Source organism: Hibiscus syriacus, unplaced genomic scaffold (genome assembly GCF_006381635.1).
Source record: "Hibiscus syriacus cultivar Baekdansim isolate YM2019G1 unplaced genomic scaffold, ASM638163v2 tig00112402_pilon, whole genome shotgun sequence".
Taxonomy (NCBI): Eukaryota; Viridiplantae; Streptophyta; class Magnoliopsida; order Malvales; family Malvaceae; genus Hibiscus; species Hibiscus syriacus.
The window spans coordinates 930,803-946,010 of NW_024063323.1; the positions used below are offsets into that span (position 1 = coordinate 930,803).

A 15,208-nucleotide genomic window follows, 5' to 3' on the forward strand; every position below is an offset into this window, starting at 1 on the left:
TAAATAAGCCCAAAGTATAGTTTTGAGATTTAGGGGTATAGTTGGCATGCCAAGAGTCGATGGTTCTATGTGGTCATTCGGGAAAAATTCTATGTGGCACTTCAGTGCAAATTATGTGCAGTGGTGAATGCATTGGTGCACAACCTCAATGTACTCACATACCTTGAGTTCTCAGTAATATACGTTGGGCTAATAAAACAAAGTAGTATAATTTGAACAATGAGTAACAATATAAAATGTTCATGAAATGTCTATTGGATTTGATATGAAACGTTTTTAAGGAAATGTAAAAATCAAGTATCAAATAGCTATAAAGTAATCAATGTTGAGTAATAAATGTTATAAGTTATTAAGAATATAGTGTTTCTGTACTTAAAGTTATTTTGAAAAATTTACATAAATGTTTTAGTGCTTTATTATAATCATTATGCCTCACTAAGTCATAGACTTAACGTGTGATTGTTTTCACACGTAGGTCCAAAGAAATTAAAGGTGTAAGACGAGTAAGCAAGGAAAGGGAAACATACTGGTGAAGATTATTAGATCAGAGGGATTTGAATTGTATGTGTTTTTGTTACGGTAAATTTGTTGGTATGTACTATAAATGTTTAAATTGTAGATGTTCTGATATGTTTTGTAAATGTGTTTTCTGCTAGAGTATGCCCAAAGACCAACCATATGGTGATTGTAATAATACATTTATTTACCTATTTTATTGAATAATGACATTAGCAATATTATTTTCAGTTATATGTCTGTGTTTAACATAAACTGAAAGATAATAAAGTCCATATAATAACATTATTAAAAGATTCATAATCAAGTATTATTATGGGCATGGACAATAATAATACGATTAAGACTAACATGTTATTGATTGATAACAAGGAGTTGTCATTGACATAGAGATGTAAGAATTGATACATGATTATATTGTTAGAGAACAATGTGTTGGATTGACCCATCATGAGCATATGTCTTGGATTATTATTTAACGGTCATAACATTGCTCATGGTGATGACTATATGTATGATCCTCAGACTTGAGATCAATATCATCCCAACTTATATTGTTGTATGTTTTGATACAGTTAAACATGCTCCGTAACTAGTTGCACTATAAAGACTGTTATTGAATATATCTCGATATATGTAATGGGGTGTATATGGTTAAGATAGGATTTTTCCTTCCTACATAATAGTAAATATATCGCATGCCATTTGATTGAGTGAGACTAGAAATGCGTGGCCATTCTCAAATAAGTTAATCACATCCCAAATTATTCGTTAATTATAGTCTACTCTAGATATCAAGAAACAATAGATGGGTTATACAAGTGTGATTATTCTAAGACTTGTGCCTATTCTAGATATAAAGGACAAAAGGATGTAATACATAAAAGAGTTAATCACGAAGATGATATGTCAAATCATAATTTCTTGTAACTTAGGTAACAATGATATATTGCTAGATGTCACTCATTGTATGTAATATTAGAATTGTTCTAATAATTACTACTAACGTTCAAAAACCCTATACACCCTAGGATTGAAATGAGCAAAGATGTACAATTTGTTGTATATTACTAAAATATATCTAGAGTTAAGATATGTATATTTGATATACATATGATTTTAATTATCCCGAATATAGTAAGTAAGCATTAAAATAATGTAATTTAGATTACAACTCTTTTAATTGATATATATAATTCGGAATAATTAAATAAGTTTTTAAATAAACATTAAAGATTGTAATTTATATTATGAGTCTTTAATGTATATTTAATTTGAATTAATTAAATACTATTTTATTTATTAATTCGAAATAACTTTAATAACCCTAAGATGTTAATATAATTGATATATTTAAAAGGAGGCAAGGTCTAGTAGCTGTTTTTCACTTCAGCCGTTTTCTCAAAACAGATTTTGGGAAAAAGAAAACTTTGCTCTCAATCAGGTGAACTAAGTAAAGGCCGAGACGTGTTTTTGTGGAGGCTTTCGATTCGAGCAATTCATGATCCCCACTTCTCGTTGCTGTCATTGCTATTTTTCAAGGAACCCGTTATAAGTATTCGTATCCCTTCCTCCCAATTTCGGTTTTACCTACTTCGATCGCTGGTGAGAGAATCCAATTTTGTTTCCGCTGCACCGTGGGGTTCGCCGAAGGTCCCAAAAGTGGTATCAGAGCCACTTGTATGATCTTAATTTTGGTTAAATTCTTGGTTGATGCAATATGTATGAGATGCATGTTCTAGTTTTATCATTTTCGGCAAATATGCATGATATCATTGTTCGAATCGATAACCGCAACGATTAATATGTTAATTTATTAATTTTTTTTCAATTGATTTTTTACTACAATGATTTTACGAAATCCATATGTCAATCGTTGACATGATGTTCCATGGGATTACGATAGAATATCGCGTTTGGCAGTGGAACAATGGTTGTTCCGATACAGAAAATCGTCGGGATTGAAAATCCCAAAAACACGATTCTGTTGATAAGTGTTATCAAATCGTGAAGTTTTTCCATAGAAAGAGAAGTATTGTTTTTTAAAAAAATCATACCGACCGTCGCGGTACGACCGATGCGCGCTAGGGGCTTTACCCCTTTACCCCTCATCAGCAATACATATTGAAGGCCTGTATTACTATTTTTTAAAAAAAGGCCTAAGAACGTGTATATATATATGATATGTTTGTTTTGCACGGTGTTTGACATGCATGGTTATAGCCCTTTTTCAATTTACAATGGTTTAATTTGAAATATGGTCTGCGAGCCATGCCTTTTTATATCTCTGTTGTATTTCTCTTCTCATCTTACTCCCTCATATGTAAAATGAGTTTCTTTTAAAATTGTAAACCTATGAAGATTCACAAGGAGTGGAAGAATGGCGAGAAGATACCTAGAGAGCAGTCTTAGGCTTTAGGGTTTTTGGTTCTCCTATTGGCTTGGGATGGGCCACCTTAGTTATTATTTTGGGCTATAACCATTGCATCTTATTTATTGTTATATTTGTTATGTATGCAATGCATCAAATTATAAAATAAGAATGAATATTGACGAGATCAATAAGGGCCTAATATTAAAACGAACAATGATGAGATAATTACGCAAATCCCTCTTTATAATATAAGTTAACTTAACCGTCCAATATTTACCCTCGTTAAGGCTTCGATCGATATTGTGTGGCCTTTGCCAAAGCATTGGCACATAAATATATCTTGTTTAAATGCGAAAAATAAACAAGTGATATTCACATGTTGAGATATTGGTAATACCTTAACTAGGTTATTTTAATAGGATTAGAAACCTAGAGGTTAAATATTTGGATAAGTCATGAGATGACTTGCACAAAAGTTGTTAACCAAAATGAGGACTTACAAGAGATGTAACTAGTAAAGTGTTACTTACCTAAATAATCATTATCCTAAAAGAAAAGCCAAAGTTGATTTAGGAAATTGATGTATTATGAATCCTTACCCACTAGAAAAAGTTTCGTTGAATTTTCCGAAATTAAAACAAAGAGGGTTTTTAATTTTGAATAAAATAATGGGAGTAATTTATAAATAAATTCTAATTTATAAATTTGAATTCGGTAAATTTACAATATAGGGTAACCAACTTGTGGCTCAACTCTCAAGTTGTTAAGCTGTCGACACTGTTTTTGGCCCGGGTGGGGAAAAATCGATGTTACTTGGGGGTTTTCTCTTTTGAAAATGATTTTCAAAATGTAAGGAGTCGTCACCAATCATTTAAGGTGTGATTGGGACACCATGAAAATGGAGTGATTTTAATAAAACATTTTATTTTTATAAAAATATCAAGTTTTAAGGTCTGCAAAAATCTAGAAATCGGGTTCGGGAGTCAGTTACGCATGGGAAGAATTAGCACCCCCAGAAGCGCCCAAAATTGGTACCTTGTTGATTACCCTGTTTTTAAAATCAGAAATTTTAAGTTTGAACGTTACTTAATTTAAAAATCATTACATATGCAAAGCTGAAAAGGGTATTCGTTTATCAAAGCTGATAGCATTCGCCCCTAGCATAAATGCGGGAGATCAACTATCATGCTTGTTAATCGAATATTGCCTCGTTTTTAGAAAACCATGATGCAGTTTTGAAAAGGATGTCGACTTACTTCGGGAATCACCAGTAGTCACCCCCTGAGCATACTTGCGGGAGATATACTATTAATTCCCTAATAAGTGAACAATGCCTTATGTTTAAAAAAACAATGCAATCAAACAAAATTTTATTTAATCCTAATTAAGCTAAGGTAAATTAAAGGCTTTTTCTAGCTTAAGGTGTCAAATTATGAAAATTAAAGGACATAAAGGCAGAAACCTACAAGTGTAGGTTCTAATATTAACCTTGTTCGATTTTAAACCAATTATTCAATAGAATAATCAAGACGGTCCCTCGAGCATTTATGCAAGGGCCGACTCGAATTATCTCCTAAATTAAAAGACTAGTTTGAAATCTAATCTAAAATGGAGGCTCTATTTAACCTATTTAGTTATGTCAAAATTAAAACATTAATCGAAGTTCGGGGACTAAAAGGTCAAGATCTAAAAATATCGAGTTCTAAAAGATATAAAAGCTTAAGGACCTAAATCGTCAATTTCTAAGTTGAGGACTAATAAATAAACCAAAAGCCTAATTATTATCTAAAATAATCTACTTAAAGAACTAAGCCTAAAGTTTTTTTGAAAATATTAATTATTAATAAATTTTAAAACTCGAGCAATCGATTCGAGTAATCATACATCTTATGCGAAAACTCGAGTCGAATTGCTCACTAATTAATGACAAATGTGTCGTCCTAATTTCTAAATCCGATTTGGGTGTTAGTCTAATTTAAAAAGTAAATCTAAGAAAATAAACCATAAAACAAAACAATTAATAATAAACTTAATTTTAAAAAAATAATATAACAAATAATGAAAAATAAATACAATAAAAACAACATAAAATAAAAATAAAATAAGTACAAGGACCTAATTGCATAAAATCTAATTACAAGCTCAAAAACAAATATATGTAACATATAATAAGGGACTAAATTAAAACAAATTAAAATTTGAAGTTTAAATCGAAACAAAATAAAACTAAATGATTTCGGGGAAAAATATAAAACTCGCATGAAATTAGAGGGACCTAAAGGAAAAAACCATTTATTTAAGCCAAAATTTGTTAAAATAAAAAGGCAAAATTACAAAATCGGTCTAGAAAAGTTTAAAAAATAAAAGGTCACTACATATTACTAAAGTGTAAAATCATTCTAAAAGTAGGGGGACTAAAAGGAAATTATACCAAAAATTATAAAGCATGAATAAATGGTAAAATCACGAAATTAGTCCCTCACAGTGACCATTTTGTAAAAATGCATCACTTAGGGGACTAGAGTGCAATTTCCCCCTAACCCACTCTATATATACAAACTTTTGCCCCTTTTTTTTCATTTAGACCATGTTTAAAATTTTTTGAGAGAGATTCTCTCCTCTCTCACATGGTTTTGGCCGGCCACCGCTCCATCTCTGAATGCCGCACACAGTGGCCAAAAAACTGAAACACCTCAAAAGCTCAAAAAATGAGATCTATCAACTTAGAGCTCTTTTAGGGGCTAAAAACACTGAAACCGGCCTCCAAATCAAGGGAAAAGCTCTCGGTTTTTTCAGTTCCCGTACCTCCGACCGCTACGAAGATTCCTTGGTAACTAGATCTATCACGTTCTTTTATTATTTTATATTCTTTACTTTAAAAAGTAGTTGGTATTTAATGTTAAAGCTTCATTTTTTTTATATTCGAATATCAAAGCCTTCGAACGAAACTAGAAGGAGACCCTTATTTTGAATCTACAAAGAAAAAAAAAATTTTGGTTGACTTTCAGACCCGAATGCGTATGTAAAAAAAAGAGATTAAAATACAAGAAAAAAAATAGAAACTATGCAAATAAAAAATCAGATAGGCACCCTTGTAAAAATTGTTGTTTATTGTTTCTGAATATGGTGTTACAATCTTTTTCATAGGATTTTCGAATCCTTATTAGTTTAATGCATGGGTCTTTATACCCCTTTTTTACAGAAAAATCATGATTCAAACTTTTTTTTCTTTGTCTAATGCATATAGTTTGTTTGCTTGGTATCTTCGTTGGTATTGGAGCAAAGAGGGGTGGCCCTCAGTTGGGGCAAGAAGATGGATGTTGGTTGGTGCAGTGGGTAGCTGCCAGCTAGGTTAGGGTTGACCCGAGTCTAGTCAGATCTGGGTCGGGTTGGATTTTGGGTTTGGTTTGGTTTGGGCAAGATTTGGGATTTTTTATGTATTTGGGTTTGGGTTTTGATTGGGGTTTGGGTTAGTTTTAAATTGGTTTTGAGGTTTGGGCTTGTTTTGGGTTATTGGGTTTGCAAAATGGTGATTACAGCTTGACATCACTATGATTGATCAAAGTGATGATTATTTATTATCATACTGATCTTCACTGCTTTAGACCCTCGAACTGGATTTGTATACGCGATTTACACTCTAGATAATTTTCTCACATCACTCGATTCTGATTTACAATTTGTTAGTATTCTTTCAATAGATTGATCCCCTTTTATGGTTTGTTTGCTAATATGGTCTGATATGTTCGTATTTTCCTTATGATTATGATTTTATATATGGTCTCTTTAGGGCTAACATGTGTAAACATAATGTGATTATGATTTTATGTTTAAAATCAGTTTGAATTTACTATAGTTTACTTGAGTAACTTGAAGGAAAACATTGTTTACATGACATATAAGATTGTTAATTTTACACTTTAAGGTTAGAGAATGTGGGGGCAATTGGAAATAGTTCTCTACCTTATAAATGAAAATGTGGGGTGTCTAAAACAAATCAATGATTTCATGTATTGTGTTGTGTAGCATATAAGTTTATAATTTATATGTATGAGAATAGCTATTTAAAATTGCATGAAACTAAGAGAATTTTAATTATCGTAGTTTAGAAATCTTGAATAATACATGTGAAATCATAGTAGGTATATGTTTATCTAAGTAGAACAACTTTTATGAAAGCTTGTAATTTTTTTTAAATAGCTCTAGTATGAACTCTAAGATGATAAGTCTTGACTTAGTCAGGCAAGAGGTTTAATGCCTGAAGAATCTATCTTGCTGAAATATCTTTAAAGAGATATTTTTTTTGTGTTTTTACGTGACTCGTTAGAAAAATGTGAACGGTTTAAAATCAAGTCTTCGATGATAAGAGAAGGCATGAGTTCATAAAATAATGAGATGGTACTCAAGTTGAAGTATGAAAGGATAAAAGAGGATTATATTAATCTCTTAACTTAAGAGTCGAGGGGAATTGGTATTAAGCCCATTTGGTTTATCAATTAATGGATTCATAAGTCAGGTTTTGGGTCGTTCTAGTAAGAAGGACTTGATGAATCCAATGACATGAAAGGATGAGTGTTACACTCTCAATGAATTCATAGCCCAAAATTTGGGTGGTCCTAGTGAGACGGACTTGATGGATTCACCAATTTGTGGTTTAAGTGAGTTTCATGGCCCATGATTTGGGTTGTCCTATTAAGACAAACTTGATGAATTTATTTATTTAAGATGTTTAATTTTACGCTCTCAATGAGTTCATAGCTCATGATTTGGTGATCTTTATGAGACGACTTGATGAATTCACCGAATCTTAAAAAGGAGAGGTTGAGCTTTCTAAATACTCTTAATGATTTTGTATCCCTAATTAGGGTGGTCTATATTGAGATAGACTTGATGAAATCACCTATGTAAGTGTAAAGGATTAGCCACCTCCTATGAAAGATATCGGTGGTCTTTCTAGAGCACTTACCAGAATCCCGAGGTATATTGGATAAATTTGTTGATTTATAGAGGAATTAATTGATGAAGAAGTTAGTCATGTGTTATGAGTTTACTCCTATTTTAATAAGATCCAAATTCATTCACTTGTTAAGAGAAGATTGCTCTTTCCACTATGTATTAGTTCTAGATACGTTCACTAGTACTTAAACGATTAATTTTGCTATTGCTCTTTTCTCGTATTTAAAAAAATTCCTTACTTATTTGTATTAGTGGGGAATTGTTAGTAATGCAAATATTAAGGAATTTTGTAGGGAGTTGGTTATCTATATATAGGATGTGGTTGGAGCGGGTAATTGTCAATAGACAATTTTACCCTTTTACCACTACTATAAAAGGGATACACCTCTCCCTAATTTTACGTATAATATTGATGGCATTTGCATTTTCTTCTAGGAAAATTTATGATCGAAGAGATCAATACTAGTGGGTTCCACTTCCTCATTTTGGGTGTACGAGGTTTAGAAGATTGTGTTAACATTGGGGGGCAACGTCTAATTTCGAGATTATACCAATCCGGACGAAATTGCTTCTATGACAGTGGCTTCTATACCAAGACACAATAAATCGTTCTATTTGTCTTTATTATTTTATTATTATTTGTTAGTCAATGTAAATAGTTTTATTTTGCAACAATACTATTTTCTAACACTTGTGTGATCTTAGGTGACTAGTTTCTTGTTTTTATGATTATATGAAAACATTCTTATTATGTGTTTTAATTTACGATTGTGATTGTAAATTTTCATTGTAATTTGGACATTTTTCTACCTTTTAATAAAATTAGTTGTCAAAAGTAATAATGTAACTATAATTTTTTTAAAAGCATCTTTATTAGATAATAAAGTTTTAAGTATATTTTGATACGATACTTAAAGGAGATATATGAGAAATTTAAGGGGGGGGAAACTTATGTTGGACATATTAAATATTCAAGACTTATCTTGACGTTAGTAATACTCCATAAATTAAAAAAATTATAGATGAGAATTTTATTGATTCAATTTGTTTGTTCATATTCTTATTCTTTCTTAGCTTTGGATTGATTTGGGGAAAATATGAATTATCTTCCATCTATAAATTGGTGTTCTCATCAAGTTGGATCGACAACATCTCAAAACAAACAAAAGTTCACTTCTGTCCGTCTCGTATTTGTTGGTAATCTCTCTTTCCTTCACTCTTTATTATTATTCTGCTTCACTTTTATTTTATTTTTTATATTCTTGAGGGAAACCCAAAATCATGGAAAATCTTTCTTTATGTTAATATGTATGTGCCATATTAATTAAAATATAAATGGTTTTTTTACTTTATAAGTGTCATAATTAAGTAAATAAAAAAAGGGAGTAAAAATGATAAATTACCCTAAAGGATAAACGATCAATTTATTTATAATTATCGTACATGCAGGGACAGAGCTCCCTTATGCCCCTGTTAAAATTTATATATTCGATATAATTTTATTTTAATAGTATTTTAGTTCATGTACAAACAAATATTTAAATTTTAAAAATATAAAAAATTATTAAATATTTAATCAAGTAGGAGTAGAACTAAAGAATGATAAGTTCGTGTTCTCAAATTTTTGATCTAATTACAATTTAAGTCATTTAAGTTTAAATATTAGACAAATTAAAGTTTTCTTTTGAGTTTTGATTTTTTTTTTAATTTAGGGTGAATACAAGGTAATATTTGTACAAAGACTTTCAACTATTTGACAATGAACTTTCATACCCCTGGATACATGCTTGAACTCGGGACCTCAAGGATAATAACAATCACTTAATCACTAATTCGCTTGATTCATGTTGAATTTTGTGTTTAAATACCTAATAAGTCTTTGTATTTTTCTTAAATAGTCTAATATTTCTACTCCTACCAATATTAATTTTGACTCCGTCCCTGCATGCATGTAGTTATGGGTAATATCTATGAACAAATTATGTAAATTCAATAATGTTTAATTATATTATTGATTTTTTAAGGAAATAAAAAATAATGATTTTTGTTGATACTTTGTTAAGTTGTAAATGATGAAATATTAGTCAAAGAAACAAGAATTCAGTTTCAACCTTCAAGTCCTATTTTAGATTTTAATTATACATAGGGAAATTACAATGTAAAGTGGAGTTTTTTTACTCCATAAATTAGGTTACATAATTGACATATATCTCTAAATTGGCACATATCTATCTCTAGATTATTTTTAATGTCAAAATTGTTAGAGTATTTTTTAAACAGATATTGTTTTTTATTTATCCTAAATTAATAAAAAAATTAAATATATTTCAACAAACATTTATATTGTTTTAATGTATTATAGTTTTTATTATAATATATCAAATAATAATTTATATTTTTTTATAAAATTTTTTAGAACGATAGCCTATAATCTTTTCGTAGTCTTATATGATATTTTAAAATTTATACACTAATTACGTATGTAATATTTTTTAAAAAGGAATTGCTTATCTCATGTAACAATAATCTTAATTATATTGGGATTGCGCAAAATTAGAGAAATATTCTACTTGTAAAAAATAGTGAAATGTAAGGGTGTTCATAATTCAGTTAAAATCGAATTAATTAATCGAACCAAAATTTCGGTTAGTTCATTTTGGATTTATCGGTTACGGTTAATGGTTTTTTTTTTCAAACTTTAGATTCGGTTGATTCAGTTCGAAATTAGTAATTAATCGAATTAACCAAAATTATTAAATTAATATTAAATATTATTTATAAATAAAATATTTAATATTTAGTATATGAAATATATTATTTATTTCGGTTAACCGGTCAATTAACCGAACTTAGTTCGGTTCGATTAAATTTTTATTAAATATTTCGATTAACAGTTTAAGAAGAAAAAAAAGCAATTAAAAAATTTGAATAATTCAGTTAGCAGTTAACGAATTACCCGTTTGAAAACACTCAATGAGATGGGATTGCCTCATATTCATTTAGAAATTTTAGGAACGTTTTATAGTGTACTCCAAAATCGTCTTGCAGGCCTGGTAACTAATCTTAAAGTCGTCATTCTTTTCAAATGATTTTGGTTGATTATATATATATATGGAACCGAGTTTAAAATAAAACAAATGAAAAAGGGTAACAAAAATAGAAAAGTTGTTACGAATGTTTCTCAAAAAAGAGAAACACATGTCGTAGAAACATGTTTATATTAATGAGCCACACCGAGTGACCGAGACACTATGATAATTAAAGGATCGAAATAATTGATTTTCAGCTATTAAATACACATATTAATTTTTAATCAGATTCATGTCAATATGATAATTAAAGGAATTTTAAATATCAGATCTTAAGTATTTTAGAAGGAAACAACTTACGTAAAAGTTTGAGTATTCAAACTTCCTTTAATTATTGTACTGACATGAATCTGATCAATGTTCGTGATATGTCTAAAAAATTCAAAATAACAACGTAAGTTATAAGATTCCTTGAATCAAACATTATTTAAATATTGATTTTTTCAAGTATTAAATATAGTTTTTAAGCAAGTATTCGTTTAAAGATTGAAGATTATGTAAATACATGTGTGTGACTAAGAATGGACGCAATATTTTATATTAGGAGTAAATCTCTAAATTTTAAGAGTTGATGAATTATATAATTTTAAAAGATGAGAAAATAAATTTTTAATAGAAAATACATTAGTAAATTTAAAATATACAGTAATTTTAAAATTTTAGGAGATGCTAGCCCCCCCGTCCCCTTGATCCATTCATGCATGTACGCTTCACTACCGCATCCGACTTAACTAGTACTTAGAGCCATATCTTCAATACGTGTTGCATTTTATTTTCTTTTTGAACAAATTTCATAATTTAAATTAATCGTTAGAATTGCTCGACGACTTTGTGGCGCACAATAAAATATATCCAAACTGAAGTTTAAGGATTAATATGAAAAAAAAACATAATCAATTTAAAAAATCGTTAAATTAAAGAACCAAGTGCTGCTATGTTACATCATTTTAAAAGTGGGATTCCTAGTGTTAGGTATTAATTGTTGAGATTTTTCTGTGGAGAGAAAATCGTCGGAAATAATATTATTCCAAACAAAACATCCATCATCATAGAAGCTTTTTCGATGAGATTACTAGACATATTCTTCCAACGAACAACTTGGTTGATAATATACTCATGAAAAATATCATCAAAATCATTTCAAATCTTCATAAAACTCACTACATAATTGATTGCCTCAAATATTGCAGGAAAAAGAGTTGAAAGAAGAACGATCAAACAGTTTCCAGTTTTACAATGGGATCTGGAAGTGAAAGTTTTAGCCGACGGGGACCCAACAACCTTAGCAGCGTCGACTGGCAAAACGCCGACCATCGGAGGTCCGTATCAGCCTGCTTGGTTAAAGGCGCTTACGTACTTGAAAGTGATCGACAAGAGAACCGTCAAGGCTCTCAGTGCCTTGCGCCGCCATGGTGGGAGGCTTTCAGCTTCAGATTGATATCCCGCTAATCGATGGGGATGACAATAGCATCTTCGGCGCCATTTTCCAATACAATCCTCCCGCTTATACTTATCATCGTTCCATCGACCGAGGCCCTCAGTATGTATTCGCCTTTCGAGGCACGTTAAAGAAAGAAGGATCAATCTGGAGGGATTTCGACTTGGACATCGACATAATTCGGAATGGACTTCATGAGAGCAGTCGTTTTAAAACAGCCATGAAAGCTGTTCAAGATGTGGTCTCAGTGGTTGGTTCTTCACACGTCTGGCTAACCGGCCATTCCCTCGGGGCAGCCATTGCATTGCTCGCTGGCAAAAACATGGCGAAAAGAGGCAGTTTCTTGGAATCCTTTTTGTTTAACCCCCCATTTGTGTCTCCTCCGATTGACAGAGTGGTGAAAGATGAGAAAGTGAGGCACGGACTTCGATTTGCAGGAACTTTTATCAAAGCAGGCCTTGCATTCGCATGTGAGAACCGCAACAGTTCAAAGGGTTTGAGGACTCATTGGTGTGATATCTGGGTGGATTCCGTGTCTGTTTGTGAACCAATTGGATCCCATATGTTCTGAATATATCGGTTATTTCGAGCATCGGAGAAAGCTTCAAGATGGGAGCAAGGAAACTTGCGAGGCTAACAAGCCAGCACTCTCTGGGAAATATAGTGATGGGTGCAGTTGGAATCAAGGGAGTTGAAACTTCGGAGCCACTTCATTTGATTCCTTCGGCAGATCTGACGGTCAATCTGAGTCCTACACGAGATTTCAGCAAAGATCATGGGCTTAATCAATGGTGGAAGTCTGACCTGGACTTGAGTTGCAGAGTTTACAAATACTAATGCTTTGTCGCTTCCCTGCTGCTTCATCTGCCATCAGATTCCCTTGGGAACATATATAAATATATATATGGATTCTATTACAAGGTTTGAAGTTACCAGCTTTGAAAAACATTTGGGGATCAAAACTAATACTAGCTTGTAATAAATGCTTAAGATTTCCCAAAAGTTGAGATTAGTTTAGCCTTAAAAGTGTCTTCCCTTCGCTTGGTTTGTAATGAGATTGTATAATATTAATAGAAATGGTGATGGAAAATCCTTTTGTATACTTGTTGTGATTGAAGGTTTATAGTGCCATCTTATAGATAGTGTTGAATAGAAAGGAATTTTTCTTAAACAAATGCATAAAAATAAAAAAAATGAAAAAATCATCATAATTAATTTTTCCTAATCCTAATTTCCAGTATATTTATAGAAATAATTACTTGATTCTAAACGAAGCTTAATTAATATAAATATATTTAAACATGATTTTTTTAATTTCAACACCATATTGACAAGAATTATGAAAGTGCAAGGAGTTGGAGAAAAATCCCAAATTCAACAACACATCAACAGAAATTCATTTATTTTTCCTCGGCGAACAAATTCTCTACTTCTTCCACGAAACAACTTAAAGGGATATTCTTCAACAATGATTGCCAACTACATCCAAGTCTTACCAAGTCTGGATGCAGTATGTAATTTAGTCTTTATATCAGTAAGACCACCATAAGTGCCATTTTTGCTCGCAACGGTATCACCACAAACAATATCAAGGATGAAACTAATTCTATATTTTTGTTATCGGTTAATGTGACAAATTGGATTCTCTACTTTTCAAATTTATTATGGTCATGAAAATATTTTTTCTTCTTACCAACACCACTGATGATTGTTTAATTTCTTTAGTATTTTATTGTTAAATTACTCTTTGTTCATTGGTTTATGTTGCTAAGTTAGGCATTTTCTCTTATTTTCTGTGCAGGATTGGATTCCAGAAACTCTTCGAAAAAGGATGAAATTCTATAATTTTTATTTTTCTGAAGTCAAGGCTGGACCAGTGGGCATGGCTTAGGGAATGACACCGCTGACCTGACATCTAGTCAGCACTGTTAGAAGGTCCAATCACATTTTCGTGAAAGCAGACGACCCAGTCGCAAATTCAAACACAAATTTAGGCATTATCTTTATTTTTGGATTTTATTCAAACAATTTTAAGGAATTATCTTTTGTAATTTTAGGGAATTCTTTTGTATTTAGTAGGAATTATCTTCAAGCATTTTTAGGGTTTTTAGAAAGCTATAAATACTCCTTTAGGGTAAGATTAAAATATATCTCGAATTCTCTAGATTTCTTTGTTCTTGTTTCTTCTTTTATAAAGTTTTTACTTTTCAAGTTTTTTTTTTTTTTCTTTAAAATGCTAAGTATGATTCTATCAAACGTAGCTAAGTTTTTTCATAGCCAAACGCTAAAGCGATGAATCAATTCCGATCGTGAGAATTGAAAAACACTCCATACCTTTCAGGTTACATTCTCAGTTCTCTGGAATCAAGGATCAGTAATCGACCATCCTTTTGATTAAAAACATTTTCTTTTCAAAAGTGCACATTGGATTTTGGTTTTTTTATTAATAGTGGGAGGAAGGTTACATTCTCAGTTCTCTGGAATCAAGATCGGTAATCGACCATCCTTTATGATTAAAAACATTTTCTTTTCAAAAGTGCACATTGGATTTTTGGTGTTTTTATTAATAGTTGGGAGGAAGGATCGACTTGTAGCATATTAGACTTCCTGTGAACACTTAGAGGCAGTCTACTAAGGGAAACTGAGATCGAATTTTATTCTCAGTGAGACACTATCCGAGTCGAGTTTTCTAAAGCTTTAAATTGAGTTGGTGCTAATAACGATTGTAGCGATAGTCCACATATGGACTAACAATTAAAGATTGTTTTGGATTGTTGGTTCAATTGAGAGAAAAACAAGCTATATGGTCTGGGCCCTATAAATTATAACTGACAT

The 15,208-nt window shown here is 31.1% G+C and overlaps 1 pseudogene; it reads left to right on the plus strand.

The window, feature by feature from the left end:
* Positions 1–9,006: 9,006 nt before the first annotated feature.
* Positions 9,007–13,418, plus strand: LOC120179111 (annotated as a pseudogene).
* The last annotated feature ends 1,790 nt before the right edge of the window (positions 13,419–15,208 follow it).